This window comes from Pistacia vera, unplaced genomic scaffold, assembly GCF_008641045.1.
Source record: "Pistacia vera cultivar Batoury unplaced genomic scaffold, PisVer_v2 Contig677, whole genome shotgun sequence".
NCBI lineage: Eukaryota > Viridiplantae > Streptophyta > Magnoliopsida > Sapindales > Anacardiaceae > Pistacia > Pistacia vera.
Genome location: NW_022196531.1, coordinates 4,075 through 31,627, shown reverse-complemented (window position 1 = coordinate 31,627; position 27,553 = coordinate 4,075). Strand labels below are relative to the sequence as shown.

Below are 27,553 nucleotides of genomic sequence, written 5' to 3'. Positions count from 1 at the left end.
CGACATCACTCTGGGTTGGCAATTAAGTACTTCACAACATCCATATATAATTGGGGTGGAAGTTGCATGCTTTCCAAAATTGCCTGACAATTTTCCAGGGAATATTGATCCGTCCAAACACTTGCGTTTTCTTGGGTTCCATCATTGGCACTGCGATTTGATGCTGCAGATCCTATAGTCCTATTGGAAATAGCTTTTGCCAACAAACCAATCACACCCACTAGTGGGTTTCCCTGCACATCTCTCTTCCTCTTTCTATTTACAGATAGATCTAGACCTATTAGATCGTTTTTCCCCAGTTGATCTATCTGGATCAGGTTCGAAGTCATCTTGATCCATGTCCGCCTCGATAGGATTAGGAAAACCCATGTTAGATGCTGTAGGTTGAGACGCAGATGTGTCAGCAAATCTGCCAGTTGCATTTTGATTCTCGAATATGACCTTATATAACTCTCTATCAACAAGTCCCTTATGTAGGAACTGTTGTGCCCCAGGGTTTTGTTGTTAATGAAAACAGACATAAATTAATTCATATTTTCCAAAAAAAAAAAAAAAAATGCATACTGACTATTGTGTTATAAGAATTGAAAAAAAAAAATGTTGTTTCCTTTTACATATTCTTCCCAAATCTCTTTAGAACATGTTGAAGTTTGGGACTCATGATCCCAACCAAACCCCCTATGTTGCATTAGCCCACGCCAAGAGTAGTATGTCAATCGCAAGCGAAAGTACTTAGAAGACAATTGTGACACTTCCAATTTCTTGTTCGCTACATTTCATAATTGTTCACTAATCCTCCTATGGTCAGAAGATTTTATTGAAGTACCATGGGCAGTTTTCGCCCGCTCAGCCAATGGTTCTAAAAACTTATGGGTGATTTTAGCGGTCCATTGAACGGACTCACTCATCTAATAACAGTAGGGTGGGAACAACAACCAAGATTGAAACATTGTAACAATCAGCAAGCATATCAACATAAACATATGCTACATACAACATTATAAACAAAATAGAGAGAAAATATTATCTTGTTTGACCCAACACTGCTTTCAACGGTAAGTACGGGGGACACTACAGTCAAAGTAGATCAACAAGGTCATTGGTGTACCCTAATTGCGGAAAAACGTCAAAACTTCCTCCTCTGTCGAAAGTAATAATCAATTCTGCTTCGATGGGGCTAAGTGACATGTACATTTGTTCATAGCATCATAAGTAGCTATTATGATCAACTTGGAGTTGTCAACCTACAAAATGATTAATACATAAGTTAGACAAATAATTTCATAATCCCCAAATCATGTGACAACAGTACAATAGAAGCTTATTGGTAATTGTAAATCACCCTAATACATTACAAATTAACTAGTTGCATACAAATGTGGCCTATAAGTGGACTTTAATTAAGGCTTCAACTTTCTGTATATCCTTGATTCTAATAGTTGTATTTAACAATATGAACTTAAATTGCCTTGGTTGCCATCTAGTTGTCTTATCCTACAATCTTTATTTCAACCACCGTCTTCTCAATTTTCTATGTGCAATCTTCTGATTCACTTCGTAATGAATCTGCAGAAGGACAGGATAATATGCATGAGTTTCCTAGAAACATTAATCCATAAGTAATCTCATTGGTTAAGCATTTAATAAGAATTAAGAGAGCATCTTGACGAAGAGATGTGATTGTGAAAAAATATCCAAAAATAAAAAATAAAAAAATAAAAAAAAATTAAAGATTAGTTAACAAGTTAAAGATGATACCAAAGATGGAAAACGAACGGTTAGTGCCGAATTAAAGATGCTCCATTTTGGTTAATCTTAACTCAACCTAGATAACTTTTGTAATTAACTCTTTCCTAAATATAAAAACAAGTAAAAACTTAGTCATTTTCAATTGCAATGTAAAATATAATTTATGGCCTATTCTTGTTTGATTGCATATCTCAGAATGAAGACACCTTCATATAAGTGATTAAAATAGAATCAAATATTAATATTTTTTACTTGGTTTTTGCAAGATAGCATTACAAATTCATTTAAATGCTGAAGCAAAAGGCTGCCGTTATATGGGTATGTAGGTAGTGTTCAAGTATATAGCAAAAATACTAAGGAAAAATGAAAGAAAAAAAAAAAAATACAAACAAAGGGTTAATGGGCTTACGTATGTGCGTCGGATTTTGAGATGTTAATGACGAAATTAGAGAGATATTAGCCGATTGACCTCAGTTATATCTGGATCTAAAACGAAAATGATTGCAGGAGGGTTCTTGATGGAAGGAGAGAGAGCGCACAAAAGAGAACTAAGGTGGCCTTCACAGGAGTGATGAAGTTGTGAGGAAGAGTCCACAATCAGTGCAGATTGCTTTGTTGCTAGAAGGAGGGAGAGAGAGAGAGATCGCAACGGAGAAATTTTTTCTATGGGTCTGAAACTTTAAGTGAAGAAGGAAAAATGGTGTTTGAAGGTGTAAGAGAAAAAAGTGCAGGAAGCCTTTTGAGTGAAGAAGAGAAGAAAATGGGTGCTTTGTGCTTGGTTGATGGACAGAGAGAGAGGAAGGGATACACGGCCACAGGTGTATTCTGGTGAAGAGTAGGTGAAGAGTGAATAAGGAGAAGAAGAAGGAATAAATGTCAGTAGTTAGAAAAAGTTATTGAAAAAGACTACACACAAACGGTCAAAAAGTAGAATGAGTAGTATTTTGAATTGTTTTAAATTGAATATGTGAACTAAAGGCATACTTCACTGTTTAACTTTATTGGGAAAAGTAGAATATTATTTTAAAGAGTAAACCAAACAGAGCATAATATTTTTGCTCTTGCATACTCCACAGCTGATTTTACTCCTCTATTGGATGGTGCGACTAATGTTACTGTTGTTGCATGGTACATCTGTGGCCAATTTGATGTCGTTTCAAACAAGTTTCTTGTCTCTTGACACAGCCTGCTGATGGACCCGTGGTATCTCAACAATACAAAAGAGGAAACGGCAGAAAAGGGAATTACTAAAAGCAACAGTTGGCAGAGTTAGTTACAAGGAATCTAAGTGTGTCAGTAATAAAAATGAGAGACGTGAGGTGTAGAGACCATTCTATATTTTTTGGGTGAATAGTGTTTGGAGGTACTGCCCTCGAAGTCTAGCTGTTATCTTGCTTTTGGGTCTGTAATTATTTGTTCCTTTTTTTGATGAACTACTGTTCTATTGAGTATCAATATAATCTATCATTTTTTTTTTTTTTTTTGGTTTGTTCCATTTTTATTCTTGTTATTGCTTGATTGATTAATTTAATGGGTCATTATGCGTGTTGAGTTGTTGAGTGTGAGAGAGGAAATGAGTTGGATTAATTTACAAAAGCCAGTATTCATCAACTGGTATTAGAGCAAGGCAATTTGTTGGGGTTTGGTTGGTACTAGGATGGAGAATAGAGTTGAGAATGTGGAGAAGGACATGGCAGTGGTTCAGAGATATCTAGGTAGGATAACATAGACGATGAATATCATGAGAGAGATCTTGATGGATGTTCAAAACTGGATGCAAAAGAAGGATGAGGAAGAAAAAGAACGCAGAACGAATCTGGTTGAGGGCTCAGGTGGAGAAGGAAGAGGATGTATAGGGCCTGATCCTCACGGTGATTGTGGACTTTTAGGCGGAACCCAAAGGTGAAACCAAGGAGGTGAAAGGTGGAACCTTGATGGAGAAGGATGGTTTCACGATGGCGATGGAGGAAACCGCCGCGAATGGGGCAATTTGTTGGGGTCTGGTTGGTACTAGGATGGAGAATAGAGTTGAGAATGTGGAGAAGGACATGACAGTGGCTCAGAGAGATGTGGGTAGGATAATAGAGGCGATGAATGCCATGAGAGAAATCTTGATGGATGTTCAAAACTGGATGCAAAAGAAGGATGAGGAAGAAAAAGAACGCATAACGAATTTGGTTGAGGGCTTAGGCGGAGAAGGAAGAGGACGTATAGGGCCTAATCCCCATGGTGATTGTGGACTTTTAAGCAAAGCCCAAAGGGGAAACCAAGGAGGTGAAAGGTGGAACCTCGGTGGAGAAGGATGGTTTCACGATGGCAATGGAGGAAACCGTCTCGAATGAGGGGGTCGAAAACTTGAACTACCAATCTTCTCTGGCAAGGACCCCTATGGATGTGTTTTTTATAGTGGATGTTACTTTACCTTCAACCAAATCCTTGACAAACACAAAGTCTCGGCGACAGGGTTATGCATGGAGGGGGAGACTCTCCATTAGTACCAATGAACTGAATCATGGGAGGAAGCAAGGACCTGACCAGCCTTTAAGATGGCTCTCTTGCAGCAATTTAGTGGGACATGAGAGGTCAGCCCACTGGAACTTCTAATGGCAACCAAGTAAGGAGGAACGGTGGTGGAGTTTAGAAGGAGATTTGAAGAGGTGGCTGCGTTGACCACCGGAGAGAGAGAGAATGTCTCAATAGTGCCTTTCTAAATGGGCTTAAATCAAAAGTAAGGGCTGAGATTAAACTGTAGGAGCCCAATCTTTCAGCCTAACCTAATTCATTAACTAAAGCCACATTGTTGGCCCAAAGAGTAGAAGAGAGGAACTTGGTCATTGAAGAGGCCCGCTCTAACTTGGGCTGGCAAAACAAATGGGGGAATGCTTTTAGTGGCCCAAGGAGCTTTATTTCCCAGCCCAAGACCAAGACCTAGCCATCTTACACTAGCTCCAACTCTTCTAACCCGAGATCAACGCCATATCGACGAAATTCAGGTGATGTTAACTCCAATCCCTACTCTAATTCTAACTATTTTTCAACTCCCCACTCTAACTCCATCTCATCGATAAACTCTTGATCAAGTTATGGTCGGCAAGACTTTTCCCTACTGAATATTGACTGAAGCTGAAATTCAGAAAAAAAAAGGGAGAAGGGGTTGTGTTATAGGTGTGATACCAAGTACTCCCCTGGACACCAATGTAGCGACAGACAATTTTAGGTGCTTTTGATTGAGAAGGAAGAGCTAGAAGGGGGCGAAAATATAGGAGCTGAGGTTGAGGCAAATGAAAAGAGAGAAGAGATACAAGGATAAGTAGAGCTATTGGTGAGTTTAGTGATAGACATTACTGGGCAAAAGACAATGAAATTGAAGGGATAATTTGGGGGTAAAGAAATGGTTGTGCTTGTTGACAGCAGTGCCTCCCACAACTTCATCAATTGGGAGGTTAAGGATTTGGGGATTTTGGTGGCTTCCACAAGAACCTTTGGAGTGAGGATGGGGGATGGTTATAATGTGAAGTGTAGAGGGGAATGCCGAAATGTCTAGTTGAAGTTACAGTGTATGAAGATAATTTAAAATTTCTTCCCATTCTCTATGAGTAATGCAGATGTAATATTAGAAGTAGCTTGGTTGGAGACTTTGGGGGAAACCACCATTGATTGGTGGAAATTGGCTATGAAGTTTAAGTTAGCAGACCAGTGGGTAACACTTTAGGGAGATCTATCTTTGCGCAAGACCAGGGTATCCTTAAAGGGGATGATAAAAACATTTCAAGAAGACAGCCAGGGGTATGTAATTGAGTTTGCCAATTTTCAGGTACAGCAAGATGATGGAGACAAGAAGGATTCGAGAATTAGTATGTTATTGGGGGATTTTGAGATGCTCTTCAAACCTTACCAAGTCTTCCACTAGCTAGGGAACAAGATCACGTCATTAGGATCAAGCCGGGTAACCCACCTCCCAATATAAGACCTTACCATTACTTGTACTACCAAAAGAATGAAATCAAAAAGATCATCAATGTAATGTTAGCTTCAAGCATCATCAAACCCAGTGTTAGCCCTTTTTCGAGTTCAATTCTATTGGTGAAAAGAAAGATGGAGGATGGCTATTTTGCGTCGATTATAAGTCCCTTAACAAGATAACCATCCCAGATAAGTTCCCTATCCCCACCATTGATGAGTTGTTTGATGAGTTGAGTGGTGCAACAGTCTTCTCTAAGCTCAATCTGATGTTCGATTAGCATCAAATCAGAGTCAAGGAAGACGACACAACCAAGACAGCCTTCCGCACTCATGAGGGACATTATAAGTTCTTCGTGATGCCGTTTGGATTAACGAATGCCTCAGAAACATTTCAGTCCTTAATGAACAGTATTTTCAGGCCATTCCTACGAAAATTTATACTAGTCTTCTTTAGGGCTGCAAACAAACCGAACAGTTCGCGAACAACTCGATGTTTGTTCGATAACTGTTCGACATCTGTTCGCGAACAGTTTGATATTCATTCGATAATATGTTCGATTGAGTTCGAACATGGGCTGTTATTCAATTATGTTCACGAACTTATACGTTCGACTGATCCATTCGTTCGCGAACAATTTGTTCGATTGTTCGTTCGTTTAAGTTCGAAAAACATGGTATGCATTATTATAATTTATATATATATTTTTTTTTCATTTTTATATTATGTTTGGTTTAGTGTGGATGAATTTTTTTTTTAATGGTGATCGATAATAAAATATTATGCTACTTTTGTTTTTCTTATATATATAATATGTTTGGATTTTTTTTTTTCCAAATGTCATCAATAATTAAATATATAAGTATATATCATTTTAATTAAAAAGTAATAAATTGTTATGATACATAGCATGGCAAATTTAATAACATAATAGATTGTATAATCAAGTGATATATAATATAGTAAATCCAATAACATAATAGCTTCATATTTTTTTAAATGTAATCAATAATTAAATATTATAAGATAGCATTTCAATTAATAAATAATAAATATAGTATGGAAATTTGATGAATATACTATTATATAATCAAGTGGTGTATAACATAACATTTAATATTTAATAATTATAACAAATAGCTTTTTTTTTTTTTTTTGTTCGTTTTTTTTTGTTTTTTTTTTTGTGCAGTGAGTGTAAGCCACGCGCTTTAGCGTTTTTCTCTCAAATTTCTCCCACTCCGAGAACTTCGTCGGCTTCCTCCGGGCGTGTCTGGAGCGAAAAATCGATGATCCACCCAGCGTTGAAAAGATCTTGAGATGCTCTATCTCATCATTCCATCACCCGCGGTTTACTGCTCCATTCATCGGGATTTCGCCGTGAAACTCAACAGAAACTGCAGAACTGGATTGGATTTTTTGGTGGGTTTTCCTGTCGGGAATTACAGTGGATGGCGACGATTGACTCCTCTAGGCTTGCTCTTCAATCTCCCTAGCTGTTTGCATCTTGTTGACTCCTAGTTTTTGGCAGAACCCTCTGTTTTTTTCTAGGAACTTGGTGTTTTGGTTGGGTTTTTTGCCCACTTCGTGGACCTTTTTTTTTGGTGTTTTTTTTGCCATTTTTTGTCGTTTTTTGCTGCCTTTTCCTTTCCAACACCAAAACCCCTTCACCCCTGGAATTTTTTCACAAATCCCTGTTGTTCTAAACCTTTCAACTCACCTAAATCACACATTTTTTTTCCTGCCACCAAGTGTTCGACAAAATGCCCGAACCAAATCGGCCACACCCAAATAACACCATACCGCATCCAACCCAAGCCAACACTTTATATACTACCCCCACCACCTCCCAGCAGCCGCAAAATTCCGAAAATTTTGGGAAATCCTTATGGATTGGAAATTTGGAGCCATGGATGGATGACAAGTATTTGCTATCCACTTTCTCAAATGTGGCGATTCAAGGAGCTAAGGTTTTTCATCACAAAAACTTTTCCTTTGGTTTTCTTGAGTTTGAATCTAATGATAATGCAGGTTCATCATTGCTATCTTTTAATGGCTTAAAAATGACAAAGTCTAAGAAGCTTTTCCAGCTCAATTGGGCGTCTTCAGAGCCCCGGGAAAAAAAAGTCAGTTTCTAAGCCAGTTTTAGAAAAGAAAAATGCGGGTAAGAGCACATCAAAAGTGTCCTCCTCTTGGGCAGATAAGGTTAGAGTGACAGAGGTCGGGTCCCATTTCACCCTTGAAGCTGTGGACCTTAATATTAAGGATGACATCTTACATATCCCAGATGATGTTATTGATGACAATGATGTTTGAGTGGTTTCGCTGTATTGTGGGTTATTTCCCAGGGTATTCTATGCCATTTCATGCTGTCTGCTCAATTGCTTTCCGTGCATGGAAAGCTGCAGGTTTGGAGGATGTTATGTCCATTGGTACTGGTTTCTTTATCTTCAGATTTAGGGACAATGATGTGGTGCATTCAATCCTAGAGAGAGGGCCGTGGATGTTTGGGGGCAAGTCGATTGTTCTGCAACAATGGCATGCTCAATTTTCCTTTGATAAAAGTCGTATCTCCAAGGTTCCGGTATGGGCTCATTTGTACGGGTTGCCTTATCATTTATGGTCTCACAAAAGACTTTGCATGGTTTCTTCTATGTTGGGTCGTCGAGTGATAAGACTACTGCTGAACGGACCCGTTTAGATTATGCACGGGTATGTGTTAAGATAGATGCAGCCAAGCCTCTCAAGCACCAATTTGAATTTTAATGCCGGTTATCTACTAAACCCATTCAGATTACAGTGAAATATGAGTAGACCCCAAGAGATGCCCCAAATGCTATGTTTTTGGCCATGTTTGTCACCAACCAGAGGTACCTACTTCACCTATGGCTCAGTAATAAGAGTAAGACAATTATTAGCTTCCAAAAGGCATCGGGGAGTGGTATTGTAGTGCAATCTGAGGACTACGAGCCTTTGAGACAGTCAGTTACTACTGATCCCATTAGGGAGGGGGAGCGATAGAGGGATGTTTCAGCATCAGTTGGGGTTTTAGTTCCAGATGGGGCTACTACCATGCATTCTAGTACAGCTACAGTTGGAGATATTTCTTTGGATTTGGTGCCATATCAGCAGACTATTCATGCCAGTAGAGGTGAATTCTCCAACTCTGATTCTAGGTCGAATCTTGATACGCCTTTTCCTATCGAAGTTGAGTAGGACCGCATTATGGGCTTTATAAACTGCACGGGAAACACTCAGGCTTCTCGTATGAGTTCTGGGAGCAGACAATCTACTTCCTCCAACAGGTTTGTCTCGCTTGTTCTGCATAGTGATGATCTCCAGACGCCAGATGCCACCTTATCTGGATCAATTTTCCAACCACCCTCGAAAAAGGGGAAGGGCCGAGGAAAGCAGGGGCCTAGGCCCAAGTGCTTGTATAGTTTGTTTCTATCCTAGTTCCAATGATAGGGAGTTGGAATACTAAAGGCCTTAACGGCTTTTCGAAACAACACGTAGTGAGGAATTGGATTTCTTATTCATCTTTGGGTTTGATTGATTTGATTCATCTTTCGTGGCAGTTTTCGTCAAATGTGACAGACTCTATTGCCTGCCAAATTCTAGTATGTTGGGATCCTTCTCTTTACTTTGTAGATAGCATTCATTCCTCTCTTCAGGAGGTCACTTGCAGGGTTACTCATGTTTCAGAGGGGTTCTCCTTTGGGATTACCTTTGTGTATGGTTTGAATGACTCTAGGAATCGCCGTAACCTGTGGGATTTCCTTAGGGATCAGGCGGCGAAGTTTGATTTGGAAGGGTTACCATGGCTTGTGTTGGGTGATTTTAATGTCATTTTGGGAGCCTCTGATAGAATGGGTGGTGATCCTGTGTGGTATGGTTATATGGATGATTTTGGCCACTGTATTCATGATACTGAGTTGATTGGAGTTCCTTTTACTGGGCTTCAGTATACTTGGCATAATAGTCAGCAGGGCGATGGGATTATTCTACGAAAGCTCAATTGGGTCTTTGCATCGCTTTCTTGGTTCATTGATCGACTGACCACAGTTTCAGAGTTTCGACCTCGGGATGTCTCAGATCATAGCTCTATGGTTGTTCGGTTTGGCTCTCGTCATGGCAAGGTACCATCCCCTTTTAAATTTATGAATTTTTGGGCTGATCGTGCATATTTTATGGATATTGTTCAGACAGTTTGGGACGAGCCTATTGTAGGCAATCCTATGTTCCGTCTTACGCAGAAATTGGGGCTATTGAAATGGAAGCTCAAATCTCTACATGTTAGGGATTCCAGCCATATCTCCAGCAAGGTGATTGAGGCTCGTGCTCAGTGGGCGACAACCCAAGCAAATTTGGACCAGGACCCCTTTTTTATTGAGTGTATCTCTCAGGAAAGAAACCTTGCCAATCGGTATTTCAGTCTTTGTCGAGATGAGGAGACTTTTTTTAAGCAGCGATCTCGTGTTCAGTGGCTGAATTTAGGGGATCAGAATACTAAGTTCTTTCATAAGTCGTTGATCCACAGGCAGGTTTGGAACCGCATCCACAGTTTGACTGATGGGAATGGTACTCATATTATTGCCAGTTATGGTTTAGGGCGCTTGGCAGTGGGTTTTTTTCAGGATCTTCTTGCTGCCCTTACTCAACCTCGGATCGCGGAGGCTTCCAGGTATTTTTCTAGGCACATTCCTTCTGATATGATTTCTCCCTTGATTGCTCCTATCACTGATGATGAGATTAGGACTGCTTTATTCTCTATCCCATATGATAAAGCCTCTAGTCCAGATGGATACACTTCTTTGTTTTTTAAGCGGGCATGGGAGATTATTAGTATAGATCTCAGAGACACGGTGAGATATTTATTTGTTACTAATGAAATGCCAAGATGTGTTAATGCTATCAGGATTGCTTTGGTCCCTAAGGTGGAGAACCCGAGTCGTATGACTAACTTTAGACCGATATCTTGTTGTAATGTACTATACAAGTGCATTACTAAGGTGATAGTGAATCAGTTTAAAGTAGTGCTTTCGGATGTTATTGGGAGTTCTCAGTCGGCTTTTGTCCCGGGTCGAAGGATTTTTTATAATATTCTATTGACTCAGGAGCTTTTGCGGAATTATCATTTTGGGGATACTTCACATCGATGTGCCCTAAAAGTTGATATTCGGAAAGCTTTTGATATTGTGAGTTGGGATTTCATCCTCTTGGGGCTACGTATCATTGGGATTCTCGAGCGTATGGTGAGGTGGATCATGACGTGTATCTCTACATTGTATTTCTTTGTTGCCCTGAACGGAGAGCTTCATGGTTTTTTTAGGTCCTCCCGGGGTGTTTGGCAGGGGGACCCTCTTTCTTCTTACTTATTCGTGTTGGCTATGGAGGGGTTAGCTGGTATCATTCGGGAAACATCCCAAAGCCCTGGGTTTCATTATCATTGGAGGTGTAGGCAGGCAGCTATTACTCATTTGTGTTTTGTAGATGATCTGATGGTGTTTTGTCGAGCAGATGCTTCCTCTGTTAGCCTGATAAAATCGGCCTTGGATTCTTTTGCCAAGGTTTCTGGGTTGGTAACTAACGCAGAGAAGAGCCAGTTGTTTCTTTTTGGAATTACATATGAGGAGCAAATTCATTTGCAGTCTATTTTGGGTTTCCAGCTGGGGGTGTTACCGGTCAGATATCTAGGGGTTCCTCTGATCTCTACCCAGCTTCGACATTCTGATTGTAGGCCTCTATTAGAGTGAATTCTGTCTCGGATCAAGCTATGGACGTAAGCATCTTTGACCTATGCAGGTCGACTTCAGCTGATCAAGTTGGTGCTTTTATCCATACAAGTCTATTAGTCATCCATGTTTCTTTTGCCGACAGCTACAGTTAGATGGATTGAGAGTATTTTGGCCTCATTTCTCTGGAAGGGTATTTCTCTATCCCCTTTGGCTGCCAAGGTTGCATGGTCTTGCTATCCATTGAGAGAGGGTGGCCTGGGGATTAAGAGGATTGAAGATTGGAATAGAGCGGCTATTCTTAAGCACGTTTGGAGACTGCTTAATGATAGGTCTTCTGTATGGTCCTCTTGAGCCCATTTAGTTCTCCTCCGTGGCCGGTCTTTTTGGCATATTCGAGTTACCTCTAGTGCTTCATGGGCTTAGAGGAAGATCTTACTCAGCAGGGATTGGTGCTGGGGTCTTATTATGACTTGTATCGGTGATGGTAGGGACACCTTGTTATGGCGGGATCACTGGCTACCGTAGGGACCTTTGTGTGACTTGCTCCCTCTTAGGATTTTGACTTCTACTAGTTTGCCATGGGATGCTCGGGTTTCGGATATTATTCGAGATGGTTCGTGGGATTTTCCTTTGAGTAGTGCAGATCTTTAGCATATCTGGGACTATATTACAGTGCAGCCTTCAGTGGGTCGTCTTGATCATCTTGTGTGGAAGGGTCACTCATCTGGATGATTCTCTATTGATTCAGCTTGGAATGTGTTACGGGACAAACGGGTTGTGAACTCGATTCATCATCTCTTGTGGTTTCCAGGGCATATTCCACACCACTCTTTCATTATGTGGCTTGCTTCACTCGGTTGGCTTCGCACCATGGATCAGCTCAGCTCTCATGGTGTCATTACATTCTCCCTGTGTGTTTTGTACAGGTCGGCTACAGAGACCCATGACCATTTGTTTTTCAGCTGTGACTTCTCTAGTTATGTCTGGCGGGAAGTCACTACCAGGACACTCTCTACATGGCCTACTCTCTCTTGGCTCCCTTTGCTCCAGTGGGCTAGCTTGCATCTTAGACGTAAAGGGGACTTCAGGTACCTTCTTTCCCGGTTAGTCCTTTCAGCTACAGTTTATTTTCTATGGTTTGAACGGAATAACCATGTGTTTCGTCAACACTGTAGCTCTCGCAGAGATACGGTCTTAGCTATTTGTGATTTAGTCCAAGCCAAGATATTGGGTTTAGCACCCAAGTATGAGATCTCGGCCCAGCTTCGTGCGATTTGGCATCTTCCTTATTAGCTTTGTGGGGAGCCTGCGTGCTCTTTATGCCGGTTTGTGGCTTTGTGGTTTATGACATCTTCTTGATTTGTTTTGTGGGGAGCCTACGTGCTCTTTTATGCCAATTCGTGGCTTTGTGGTTTTCTTTCATGTGTTTTCCTGACTAAGTTTTATCAGTCTTTCTCTTGGGGTATGCCCTTCGTTTTTGTATATTTTTTGTCTCTTTTATAAAATTCTTACCATTAAAAAAAAAAAAACGTATTGTATAATTAAGTGATATATAGCATGACAAATTTAATAATATAATAGCTTAATTAAATATAATATGACAAATTTATGAACATAACATATTGTATAATCAAGTGATATATAGTATAACAAATTTAATAACATAATAGCTTAATTAAACATAAATTAATTACATATTTGTATTGATCATATATTACAATAAACTCTCATACCACTATGAATTTATAGGTGTTGATACAAAATATATATGTAGATAGTAATATATATATAATAACCTATAATTTTGATAATTTCATAACATATTTAACCTATGATTAATATATGAATGATAATAATTTTATATATACACAATTACACATTATATATATATAACAAATTAATCACACATATGTATTGATCATATATTACAATAAGCCCTCATTCCACTATGAATTTATGGGTGTTGATACAAAATATATATGTAAACATTTAAAATATTTATGATAATTCATGTAATGATAATAAATATATGATAACATATAATTTTGGTAATTTCATAAAATATTTAACATATTTAACCTATGATTAATATATGTATGATAATAATTTTGTATATACACAATTACACATTATATATATATGTCTATGCAAAATACAAATTCCTTTTGTTTGTGTCATGTTTAATATGGAACCAAATTTGTTTTGAACGATTTATTGTTCTATTAAATTGATTTTGAAGTTTTATTAGTTATGTTAATTTACTGAGTTTTTATTGATTTATTTAAAATATAAATATAGATAGAGAGTTTGTTTATTTTCAAATGTTGAATTAAATAGGTATGAATTATAAATTGTTGTATATTTGTTTTTTAGAGCATGAATTGGAAAGTTGGTGTATATTTTTTATTCGAACAGGTATTCGAACGAGTTATTCGAACAGATATTTACAAGTTATCGAATGAGTTATTCGAACAGGTATTTACAAGTTATCAAACGAGTTATTTGAACAGGTATTTATGAGTTAGTCAAACGATCACGAACTGGCCTTTTGTTAATCCAACAAACACGAACAGTCATCACGAAATCGAACACCCCTTCATGCTTATCGAACGAGTTTCGAACGGGGCTGTTCGTTCGTGTTCAGTTCGATTGCAGGCTTAGTCTTCTTTTATGACATCTTAATATACAGCCTCGACATTGAGGCCCACTTGCACCATCTTCGGACTGCATTCTAGGTACTATTAGAACATCAATTGGTAGTTGACAAAAAAAAGTGTACGTTTGCGTAAGAACAACTAGAGTATTTGGGCCATATGATTTCAACTCCAGGTGTGGCAGTAGATCCCTCAAAGATTGATTGTATTCTTAAATGGTCAGTGCCCAAGGATGTTAGTGTTGGATATAAGAGGTGTTTGGGTTGGTGCCCAAGTCTATTCCATGATGGAATAGGGTAAAGTATGCACTATATAAGTGCAACACTTTGTGAATTAAATGAATTCATTCATTCAATCAATGAAATAAAAATTCCAGCCCCCTTTCTCTTCTTCCCACGCCAGATTGCCTTTTTGTTTGAAACAAAATTTGCCTGATTTCTTCTTGGTTCTTAAGGCTAAAGATGATCTAGCAAATCCCTCTTTAGTTCCTTAGGGTTGTCTTCATGTGGACTACATTGGTTCGATCCTACTCTTGGGTTGGTAGCGAAATCCATTCAAAGACAAGTTGGAGGAGCCTCTAAACATGCGTATGATTTCTAAACTTCAACTGATTTTTCTGCAGATTCTATTATAATGTATAAACTGTAATTTTTGTGCCCTGATCTTGGTTCTAAGGAGCGATCTATCATGTAAATTATTTTGTTTTTTCGCTGCCATAGATGATCGTTTCCTAATAGTGGTATAAGAGCCTAGGGTACCAGATTTTACAGTTTTTGTTAATGGTTGATTACATGTATTTGATTGATAACATGTTGCCTTGATGAATCTGCACAAAGTCTACCATGAAAGCATGTTTTAAGAAATCAATTAATTGATTAATTTAATTTGTTGATGATCTGCAATTTTGGAATATACTGGGTTATGGATTTTTGTTGAAATCAGTAGTTTAGATTGATTGCAAAATCCGTTTGGCGTATTTTGATTGCTGGTTGAACTGTTATGTTGCTACAGATCAGTGTACGCTCGCCGCGGCGATATAACCCATCGCTGCGGTGATTGTCCTTAGGACGAATGCTGTTTGCAATCAACGCTCACTGCGACGATATAGCCATCGCCATGGCAAATGTACGTGGAGCGTGAACGTGACGTTAATCAGCGCATGCTGTAGCGATCTAACCCATCGTCGCAGTGAGCGCACTTTCGAGTGCGCAGGGGCCAGATTAAAAAGTTTCAAAACTTTTGAACCAAATTGTAGATCTGTAGATTGTCAAGGGGTAATTGATAATTCACCCACCCAATTCAAAAATTGATTGTTTTTGAAATGTATGACATGTACGTGTTTGTATATTGCATGGTGTCCGGTACATGAGCCTTAAACCTATGGTGAATGTTTTAAAATTTTTGGGTATGTATGGTTGTAATTTATTTAATAGGGCCTGCGTGTCCTATCTTTCTCCTCTTCTCGATGTACATTCTCTTCTCATCTCATTCCCCTCGAATGTAAATCGAGGTTTTTAAATTTGTTGATATAAAATTAGTTTAAGATTAATTTTATTGTAAATTTAGTATGATGTTTTTGTAATGTACTTGAAGACTCAAGATTTAATTACAGGACCCCTAGGTGACCTACCGATTCCTCTAGGCTCGAGGAAATCAGTTTTAGTTGGGCCATATACCGACAAGTTTAATATTTTTTTTAGAATGCATGCTACGGTTGAATGTTCAATAACATGCCAAACAATGTCATTCTAACAAAGATAATAATCTGGTGAGACATTAAATAATAACCCTTCAATTAAAGTATATTAAGTCACGTAAGCCTTCCATCACTATGGTTTTAATCAAACTACTGTTCGTTGAAACCTTGTCTGCCAAAGCAAAGGGTACACTTTTACCAGTGGGAGGTTAAAATGCATTGGAGTTTTCCTTAATGGTGATGGGTCGACTTAAAATGACGGTTTTGCTTGTTCGCCGAAGAGAAGGTTGATAAACGCGTCATAGGCATAGTAGAGAAGTACACATATTATGTGTACCTTGTGACATGTAGTGTCCACTCTACTGATACTGAGAATCACACTTGAGGACGATGGTTAGGGCCATTAGATTGTGTGATTGGCTTGTTGGCTTCGTCACATTTGAGGTTGATAGTAGGAGCTATCAATTGGTGTGAATTAAGTTTGTTGGCCTACCTAATCAACCCATTTTAGCTTGTTCGCCAAAACGAAGGTTCGAAATACGCTAGATGGGATCTTGGTCCACTAGGAAAGCCAACAGGCTTTCTTGAGTTAATAGTGAGGGCTATTGACTTGAGTAAAATAGTGGGAGCATCGTTTAATAAAAGACCATATTAAACAATAATGAACATGGTAATAACAATTACTTATTCTGCACTTGTAGATTCACTTAAAATTGAGCAAAATGATCCCAACATCACTGCGACAAATCATCGAACTGGGAGAGAAATGGAATGGTGGGAATTTCGTTGACTGGTACAGAAGTATAAACAATATACTTCAGTCAAGCTATAGATTATACATCATTGAGCAAGCTCTATTACCAGAGCAAACTCTATTACCAGAGCCTGCTGATAGTTCTATCCATGAGACTGGGTATGTATATGTGAAGCATACACATGATGCAAAAGTAGAAATGACTAGATACATTGTGCTTGCATCAATGGCACCATTACTGCGACAGCAGTGCCAGAAAATGGACTTAGCTTCTATTCTTCATTTTCTTCAAAGGAATGAGAAGCATATGGTGACTCGGTCTCTATTTAGATGCAAGATGGATGAAGGTACCAAAACTGGCGATCATATACTCAAATTGACCAAGTATATGAACAGACTTGAGATTTTGAGATGTGGACTTAATGAGGGTTTAGCGATAGACCTTATATAATAGTCTTTGCCAGGTTCTTATTCTCAATTTGTCTATGACTTCATTGAGGATGATAAGAAGAACCTTTCTAAGCTTCTGAATATGTTGAAGGCTACTGAGTTAGGCATGAAAATGTCAGAAACGTTGACGTTGGTTGAAGCTAGCTCAAGTGAGAAGGCAAGGGCTCAGAAGTCATTGGAAAGAACTACTACAGAAAGGAAAGGCGTTTGTCCTCATTGTGGGAATCCCAGCCACTGGAGGAAACATTGCAGGCCTTCCTAGCAAGAGGGAAAAAGAATGTTACTTCTTCGTCAGGTACGTTTTTGAGATCGACTTATCCCATTAACATCTTGGGTTATTAACACAAAATGTGGTTCTCACATTTGATTGATGTGTAGGGACTACGTTAGAGTAGATTGCTAGCCGAGGGAGAGGTGGACCTATCAATTGAAAATGAAGCAAGTCGTGCTACATTTGCTATAGGATCTTATAGTCTGATTTTGCCGATGGGCTTGTATCTTAGAACTCGTGGATTATTATGATTTGTCTTCAGTTTCTAGAAATTATATTTCTGTGTCCACTTAGAACAAATAAGAGTATTACTTTACTAATGGATTATTGTCCTTGAACGTAAATAATATTCTTTAAGGAACTATTTCATAATAATATGTTCTTAAGAAAGACAATAAGGATAATCTCAAAATGATAACTATGTCAACTTTGGCAGATTGAGCTAAACATACTTGAAGGAATTTGGAATAGTATCACAACTCACTCCTCCATATACACCCCAACACAATGGAGTGTCAGAAAGGAGGAATAGGACCTTACTTGACATGGTTAGGTCCATGATGAGTTTTAGTGATCTACCTGCATCATTATGGGGTTATGCCCTAGAGACTGTGACTCACGTTATGAACCGTGTGCCATCAAAGTCTGTAGATAAGACTCCATATGAACTATGAAGTGGGCGAAAGCCGAACTTGTCTTATCTAAGGACTTGGGGTTGCGAAGCTTATGTTAAGAAATTGACTTCGAACAAGCTGGGACCAAAATCCTGTACATGTATATTTGTGGGGTATCCAAAGGAGATCAAAGGATACTATTTCTACCACCCAGAAGAGCGCAAAATTTTTTGTTGCTCGTTCTGGTGTTTTCCTAAAAAATGAATTTTTTATAAGAAGTACTAGTAGGAGAAAAGTAGAACTCGATGAAGTTCCAAAACCACAAATTATACTAGATGAAGGATGGGATACTGTGCCACAGGAAGTGGTTGAGCATCAAGAGAAGGTTACTCCACAAACTGTGGATCAAAGTAAACCACCTCAGGTAGCACAGGAGCTACGTAGATCTGGGAGAGTACGTAATGAGCCCGAGAGATATGGTTATCTCGTGACTCAATATGGTGATGTACTAGTCTACCAAGACGATGAACCCAGAACTTACGAAGACGTTATATCGAATCCAAATTCCATTAAATAGCTTGAAGCCATGAAATCTGAGATGAACTCCATGTACCAGAACCAAGTATGGTCTTTGGTGGAACCACCTGAAGGGGTAAAACCCATAGGGTGTAAATGGGTCTTCAAGAAGAAGACTGACATGGATGGCTAGGTGCATATTTATAAGGCATGACTAGTTGCCAAAGGTTTCAAACAAATTCATGGAATTGACTATGAAGAAACATTTTTGCCGGTTGCCATGATTAAATCCATCCGGATTATGCTTGCGATTGTTGCATACCAAGACTATGAGATTTGGCAAATGGATGACAAAACAATTTTCTTGAACAAAAACCTTGAAGAGGATGTGTATATGACACAACTCAATGGTTTCATTCTTGATGGGCAAGTTGATAGGGTATGCAAGTTGCAGAGATCCATATATGGACTCAAACATGCTTCAAGGAGCTGGAACATTCGTTTTGATAAAGCCGTAAAAAAATTCGGTTTTATCAAGAACGAAGATGAGCCCTATGTTTACAAGAAAGTGAGTGGGAGCGCAATGGCATTCCTAGTGTTGTATGTCGATGACATACTTCTGATCAGGAATGATATACCGAACTTGCAGTCGATAAAGACTTAGTTATTCAAGTGCTTCTTCATAAAGGACCTAGAGGAAGCAGCATACATCCTTGGAATAAAGATCTATCGTGATAAATCACGTAGGTTGCTTGGCCTAAGTCAGAGTGCATATATTGACAAAGTACTGAAAAGATTCAGTATGGAAGAATCCAAGAAGGGATTTCTTTCGATGTCATATGGTGTTTATCTCTCTAAGGAATTATGATCTAGAACACAAGATGAGAGAGATAGGATGAAGAAGATCCCTTATGCATCAACAATTGGATCCATCATGTATGCCATGTTATGTACTCGGATTGATGTCTCATGTGCTTTGAGCACTTGCAGTAGATAGCAATCGGATCCAGGTGAGCGTTACTAGATGGTTGTCAAGAATATTCTTAAGTACCTAAAGAGGACTAAGGATATGTTCTTGGTTTATAGAGGGGAAGATGAGCTCACTGTAAGAGGATACAGTGATTCTAGTTTCCAAATAGACAAAGATGATTATCGATCGCAATCAGGGATTGAATATTTTGTCTCAATATAACTGCAGTGAGCTGTAAGAGCTCAAATCAGTGTACTACAGCAAATTCTACAATTGATGCTAAGTATATCGCATTATTTAATGCAGCCATGTAGGCGGTTTGGATTAAGAAGTTCATTACTGAACTTGATGTGGTTCCAAGCATTGCTAATTCAGTATAGTTCTACTGCGATAACAATGAAGCCATTGTTGTGGCTAGGGAATCATGGTCTCACCAATAATCCAAAAGCATACTTAGTTGATTCAATCTGATCTAAGAGATCGATCAGAAATGGAATGTGCAGATTTGTAGAATACCTACTAACCCATTATTGAAGTTTCTATTGTAGCAAAAACATGATAGGCACTTGGGTCATTCAATGTTGAGTGCATGAATGATTGGCTATAGTGCAAGTGGGAGATTGTTAGAGTAGGTGTCCTAGAGCCAATCAATTATTGTAGAATTGACTATTTGTAAAAATGTTCATTGATCAATAAAAGACATTTTATTCTATATCGCGTAAATCATCATTATATGTATTGATATATGTGCTTAGAATGGTAGAACTATGACGAGGGTATCAAGTGTTTCAAATCTTGATAATGAGAACCCTATGAGCACATATGGTGGTCATTCTAGAAACGTCTATAGCCTTAGTATTATTCTGAAGTAGGGGCACAGATAATACGGTAATGATATCATAGTGTTGAACGACCCTGTCGAAAGGCAGTGACTGATCTCACTTGTCAAGGTTGTTTGGTGACAACCTGGTACATCACATGGGTTCTTACTGTAGGCAAGTTCACTGGACTGACCCACCAGAGGATTCCATATGGATGGTAACCCTAGTTTCTATGGAACAAATCCTCTAACGAATGGTGGTGCTTATGATCCTTAGACTTGAGATCACCGGAGCGCCTTGTGCACCGATTGGTGTAGTTTGACACTAGCCTAACGTAGTTTTATTCAGAGCTATCAATACGGTGGTGATTGACTGCATCAAGGAGTGTATCAAGACTATGGTGGATAGACAGATGATTCATCACTCCCGGATACGGGAGAAGTTATCTCACAGCACAATTCAGTAAATGACAATGACACTAAAACTGTGACCACAGTGGGATTGAGTTGTTGCTTTATCCAGTTTATAATACAGGTCATTGGTCCAGTAACTAAATACATAATATCGAGAGTAACCGAGGTTGACACTATTTCTATGCCCCGGTCTCGTCGAGATAATGGATGATGAAAGAATCGGATTATACGGTAACCATATCATTGACAGGTAGCTACTTCGCTGAATCCGAATCTATCGGGTGGCCATGATGTCTTGCTAGGGGTCAATCTTGGTCTGTGTGTAGTGAGACGATTAATTGGTGTTAATCGCAATACTACACACTACAGGTATGATGAGGAGCCTACGGGTCACACATATAGAAGATAATTTAAGAACCTGTTTATAAGATTTTCGTCTTTTTAGGCGAAAGAGTATTTTGGTAATTTCACAATGCAATTAAATTTGCTGAGGTCGTAGCTTTTATTTAATTTGATATTAAAATTAAATAAGTGAGATTACGTTTAAATATATGTTCGCATATGTTTAAACTAATTATCATTATTGCTAAATGTTATATATATATATATTAATTGAATTTAATTGAGATAATGATAATGATAATTAAAATTAAAATATCTAAATGGGGATGTTTGGATACAAGGGTGTTTGGGTTGGTACCCAAGTCTATTCCATGATGGAATAGGGCAAAGTATGCACTATATAAGTGCAACATTTTGTGAATTAAATGAATTAATTCATTCAATCAATGAAATAAAATTCTAGCCCCCTTTCTCTTTTTCCCACGCCAGATTGCCTTTTTGTTTGAAACAAAATTTGCTTGATTTCTTCTTGGTTCTTAAGGCTAAAGAGGATCTAGCAAATCTCTCTTTAGTTCCTTAGGCTTGTCTTCGTGTGGACTACATTGGTTCGATCCTACTTTTGGGTCGGTAGCGAAATCCGTTCAAAGACAAGTTGGAGAAGCCTCCAAACGTGCGTATGATTTCTAAACTTCAACTGATTTTTCTGCAGATTCTATTATAATGTATAAACTATAATTTTTATGCCCTGATCTTGGTTCTAAGGAACGATCTATCATATAAATTATTTTGTTTTTCCGCTGCCATAGATGATCGTTTCCTAACAGTTAGAGCACTCAGGGGATTTTTGAGATTAACGAGATATTATCGGAAGTTCGTGAAGGGATACAGGGTATGTGCTAGACCATTGACTAAGCTCTTACGTAAGGATGCCTTCACTTGGACAAAGGTGGCACAGACAGCATTTGAAGCCTTAAAAAGGGCCCTAACTTCAGTTTCTCTTTTGGCCATGCTCGATTTTACTAAAACTTTTGCTGTTGAGATTGATGCCTTAGGACAGGGACTCGGCGCAGTGTTAATGCAAGATGTTAGGCCTTTAGCATTTATCAGCCAAGGGTTTTTTTTCATGGTCAAGGTTAAAAATTAGTCTATGAGAGAGAGCTGATGGTAGTAGTTTTTGCTATCTAAAAATGGAAACATTATCTCCTTGGTTGGCGCTTCATCATTCGCACCCATCAACGCAGCCTACACTACTTAAATGTCCAAAGATTGCAAGGTGAAGAACAACATAAATGGTTGGTCAAGTTATTGGGGTTGGATTTTGAGATTTAGTATAAGCCGGGAATGGAAATTAAAGCAGCAGATGCACTCTCTAGGAATGATGATTTAGCAGAATTCAATGTCATCTCCAAGTGTTATTTCAAAAGCAAGGAAGAGTGGGAAGATGTTGTGCAAAGGGATGATAAATTGAAAAAGATCAATCAAGAATTAATGCTTAATCCTGACAGCCACCCACCTTTCCGCCTTGTCGGTCACCAACTCTTCCACGGAGATCGATTGATTCTTCCTAGGTCAAGTCTGCAAGTTAAGTTACTTCTTCAGGAGTTCCATTCCTCTCCTACAGGGGGATTCAAGGTTCTTCCGGACATACAAGAGGTTATCCCAGGTGGTATATTGGGAAAGAATGAAGAGTGATATTCAAAAATTTGTGAAAGACTACCCCACTTGTCATCAGAACAAATATGACAGTTTGTAGCCTGTCGGCTTGCTTCAACCCTTATCGGTGCCAACACAAGTTTGGGAAGACATCTCCATAGATTTTATTGAGTTCTCGAAGGTGCAACGTGTAGATACTATCTTAGTAATTGTTGACAGATTGACGAAATATCGCCACTTCATCACCCTACAACACCCTTTTTTAGCCAAAGAGGTGGCCATCTTATTCATTAATGAGATCGTAAGGTTACATGGATTTCCTCGCACTATTATATCAAATCGTGATAAGATTTTCATGAGTGTTTTCTGGGGAGAGTTGTTTAAACAATCCAGGACTAAATTGCACATGAGTATAGCCTATCACCCACAATTGGAAGGGCAAACAAAAGTTGTGAATAGGTGTTTGGAAACCTATTTGAGATGCTTTGTTGGACAGTAGCCACGGCAGTGGCCTAAATGGTTAAGTTGAGCAGAATTTTGGTTTAATACGACCTACAATCTGTCTTTAGGAATGACACCATTTCGAGCCCTTTATGGCCAAGACCCACTGATACTTCTTAGGTATGTTGAGCACGGTTCCATGGTGGAAGTAATGGATGAACAATTAACGGACTGCAACTTGATTTTATATGAGTTGAAAGCCAACTTGGCCAAAGCTTAAAATGATATGAAACAATCCACTGATGAGAAAATGAGAGAAATTCACTTTGAGGTAGGGCACTTTGTGTATCTTAAACTATCACCTTAGGTCCTTGGCTTGCCGAATCAACAAAAAGCCCAGTCCTAGATTTCATGGACCCTTCCAAATCACTAAGAAGGTCGACCCTGTCGCTTATCAATTGCAATTGCCTACCACAGCCCAGATCCATAATGTTTTTCACGTGTCTCAACTCAAGAAAGTGTCTACTCAACCATTAGTAGACCTGGCAAAACGGGTCTGGACTCACAGGTCGGCCCGTACCCGGGTAAATAATATAGGGTATGGGTTCACCATTTTAGACCCCCTTTTTTTTTTTTTTACCCGTACTCGACCGTACCCATTTTCTAAACAGGCAGATTGGGTATACCTGCAGGCACACCTGTAAAAATTTAATTTTTTTTAGCTAAATCCCTAATTCCTAAAATTTCATTGTCCAACTCTCTTCGATTCAACACTCAACAATTTGACTCTTCTCCTCATTCTCTTCTCATTTAAAAAAAAAATAATAAATAATCAATTGAGAAGTCAAAAGAAATGCTGTCGAAATTTTTTAGATCCGAATTTTTGCTCAAAAGAAGAAGAAAGGATTGTGGAAGAAACGAAAAGAGGAAGAAAATGGGATCTAGTGTGCCAAATTTGTTTGAACCATGGCAGCCGAAATTGTCAAGAGTTGGCCAACTATTAATCATAAACCCATCCACAAACAATGAAAAAAAAACAACCATAAACACAAAAGCAACCAACAAATCCTTACCCAGTTACTCAAATAAAGAAAAGAAAATAAAGTAAAAAAATAAATGAAAGGAATAGTAGAGTGAAGAAGAAGAAGAAGAAGAAGAAGAGAGGAAAAAAAAAAAAAAGGAAATGGGAAGCAAAAAAAAGAATAAGGAAATCGATGATGGAGTGAAGAAGAAGAAGAGGAGAGAAAAAAAAAAAAAGAAACGGCAAGCAAATGGATTGTTGAGTGAAGAAGGAGAAGAGGAGAGAAAAGGGAAGGAAAAAAAAAATCATTACCATTTTACTTAGAAATCAGATGTCACTCAGACAGTCAGACTCAGTTGCCTTTATTTCAAGTCAATGTGTAGAAATTATGGGGGTGTAATTGTAAAAAATAAAAACTACAGGAATTTTGGGGTTGTAATAGTCATAATTTAAAACTAATGGGGAGTGAAACTACAAAAATTGAAAATTGGAGAGAGAAAAAAGGGACACCCCCGGGTCCACCCATACACGCATAGGATGGGACCCGTACCCGTACTCGTATCGACTCAACCCCAACCTGGTCCACCTGCCCGTTTTGTCAGGTCTAACCATTAGTCGCTCAACCTCTTCCTGAATTCCTTAATAGCAACCTAGTACTCAATGTAGAGCTTGAACAAGCTATCCATAAACGCCGAATTTTGGACGAGAATTAGTCTTGATTAAGTGGAAGAACTTACCTTCTTGGGATAACACTTAGGAGAGCTATGACTCTATCTGTCACCAATTTCCTTCCTTCCACCTTGAGGACAAGGTGACACTTCTTGGGGAGGGTATTGATGGAGCCGTGGTATCTCAACAATACAAAAGAGGAAGGGGCAAAAAAGGGAATTACTAAAAGCAACATGTGGCAGAATTAGTTACAAGGAATCCGAGTGTGTTGGTAATAAAAATGAGAGACGTGAGGTGTAGTGGGCATTCTGTATTTTCTGGGGAATAGTCTTTGGAGGTACTGGCCCTCAAAGTCCAATTGTTACTTTTCTTTTAGGTTCGTAATTATTTGTTCCTTTTGTTGATGAACTACTGTTTTATGGAATATCAATATAATCTGTCACTTTCCTCTGGTTTGTTCCATTTTTATTTTTGTTATTGCTTGATTGATTAATTTAATTGGTCATTGTGCATGTTGAGTTACTGAGTGTGAGAGAGGAAGTGAGTTGGATTAATTTATAGAAGCCAGTATTCATCACCCGTGCCATTAACAAAGTTTATCTTCTCTTCTCTGCCAACCTTGTTTTTGTCATGCAGCTTGGCTTTCCCATACTTTGTGTTGGCTCTGTCCGTGCCAAAAACACAATCATGCTCACCAATGTCCTTCACGCCGCCATAGGTGGCCTTTTTTATTATGTTTTTAGCTTTGCCTTTGCGTTTAGTTCTCCCTCCAATGGTTTCATTGGCAAGCACTTCTTCGACCTCTAAAATTTTCCCTTCACCTTCATTTGACTATGCTTACTTCCTCTATTAGTGGGCTTTCGTCGTTGCAACTGCTAGAATCACTAGTGGTTCTATTGCCAGACGAATCCAGTTCATTTCATATCTAATCCACTCTTCTTTCCTGACTGGTTTAGTTTATCCAATAGTTTTATTGGTTCTGGTCACCCGACGGTTGGGGTAGTCCAGCTACAATTGATAATAATCTTTTCTACGAAACAGGGGTCATTGATTTTGCAGGTTCCGAAGTCGTTCACATGGTTGGAGGCATTGCCGGTCTTTGGGGTGCTTTCATTGTAGGCTCTCGTATTGGTAGATTCGATCATGCTGATCAACCTGTAGCTTCACGTAGACACAACAGTACACTTGTTGTTCTAGGTTCATCCTGTTGTGGTTCGGATGGTATTGATTGTTAGCGCCAAAAATCATTCTTGGCCCAAATAGAAAAACGGGCCTGACAGTGAAGGAGAAGCCAAGCCCAATCCCAATGCGACCCAATCTGGATTAGGCCCATTTGATACAAGATACAATCGGCCCAAACCACCTGGGCACGAGCCTCCTAATCCCAATCCATTCTCTAGGTCCATGGACGAGTCCAGAGCCCACGGCTCCCTTAGAATATTTTCCTATTCCTGAACAATCTCCTATTCGAGATCACCTTCCTGTTCAGAACACTTTCCTACTCAAAGTTACTTTCCTAATCAGGATCACCTTCCTATCCGGACACTGGTAAGACAGCTGACCATGACCCTAATTCTTCTAGGGTTTGCATCAGAGTCACACTAGGACTCCTACTCCCACCAGGATTGGGAGACCGGACAGTCGCTATATAAATAGAGGCCAGCCCTCTCACAAGGGACACATGACATTACACCTTCACACCCGAAGCTCCTACTTGAGAGTTTCGCATCACTGTCGTAGTCACAGTCTCCGACTAGACTTCTGGTAACCTCTCTACTCTCTAGCCCTCACTATACTAGCCTCTTTCAACCTTGCTGACTTGAGCGTCGGAGTGCCTATGGCAAACACCACCCCGGTGTTTCCCGTTCGCTTCACGCGTTTGTTTCTCTACGGGTGCAGGTGCAGCTTATCGCTAGTGGCCTCAACCTCATGGGATCAGACCCCCCTTCCGTACAGGTAGATTTTTACGTCTACATTAATTCAATCCTGGTTCCTTTTGGAAGATTTTAAAAACTTATGGAGAAAGTGGATCTTACCATGGTCAATGGAGTGCAATTGGAAGAACATCTATCACAACACTTGCTAGATGCTCAGCTGCACTCACCATGCTTTTTGGCAAATGTTTACTTGCAAGTCACTGGAACGTCATTGATGTTTGTAACAGTTTGCTAGGTGTGTTCGCCACAATCTCTGGAGGCTGCTTGGTTATGGATCCTTGGGTAGCTATCATTTGTGGGTTTGTTGCTGCTTGGATCCTCATTGGGTGTAACAAGTAAGCGGAGAAATTCAAGTATGATGATCCCCTAGAAGCTACTCAACTTCATGGAGGGTGTGGTGCATGGGGGATTACTTTCATCGGATTGTTTGCAAAGGAGTCATATTTTAATGAGGTTTATCCAGGCAGACTAGGGAGGCCATATGGGTTGTTTATGGGAGGTGGGGAAAAGTTTTTTAGCAGCACATGTTGTACAATTTTTTGTTAGTACAGGATGGGTGAGTGTTACCATGGGGACATTGTTTTTTATGCTAAATAAACTCAAAAGTTATTGAGGATATCAACTGAGGAGGTGGCAGGAATGGACTTGACAAGTCATGGTGGATTAGCATATGCCTATTATGATGAGAGATGTTGTATGTATAGTATTATTCTTATGATGAACATGGCGATTCAACACAGAGAGGTGGATACATCATACATGATGGCGTAGATTGATTAGTCAATTGTTTGATTTTTGTTTTATATTGGTGTATCTAGTTTTGATGTTCAGTATTATATGCATATATGTCTTATTCAGACTGTAGTCTTGTACAGTTAAGTTAGTT

General features: G+C 39.1%; 1 pseudogene; it reads left to right on the top strand.

The window, feature by feature from the left end:
• Positions 1-2,446: 2,446 nt before the first annotated feature.
• Positions 2,447-27,553, top strand: LOC116113282 (annotated as a pseudogene).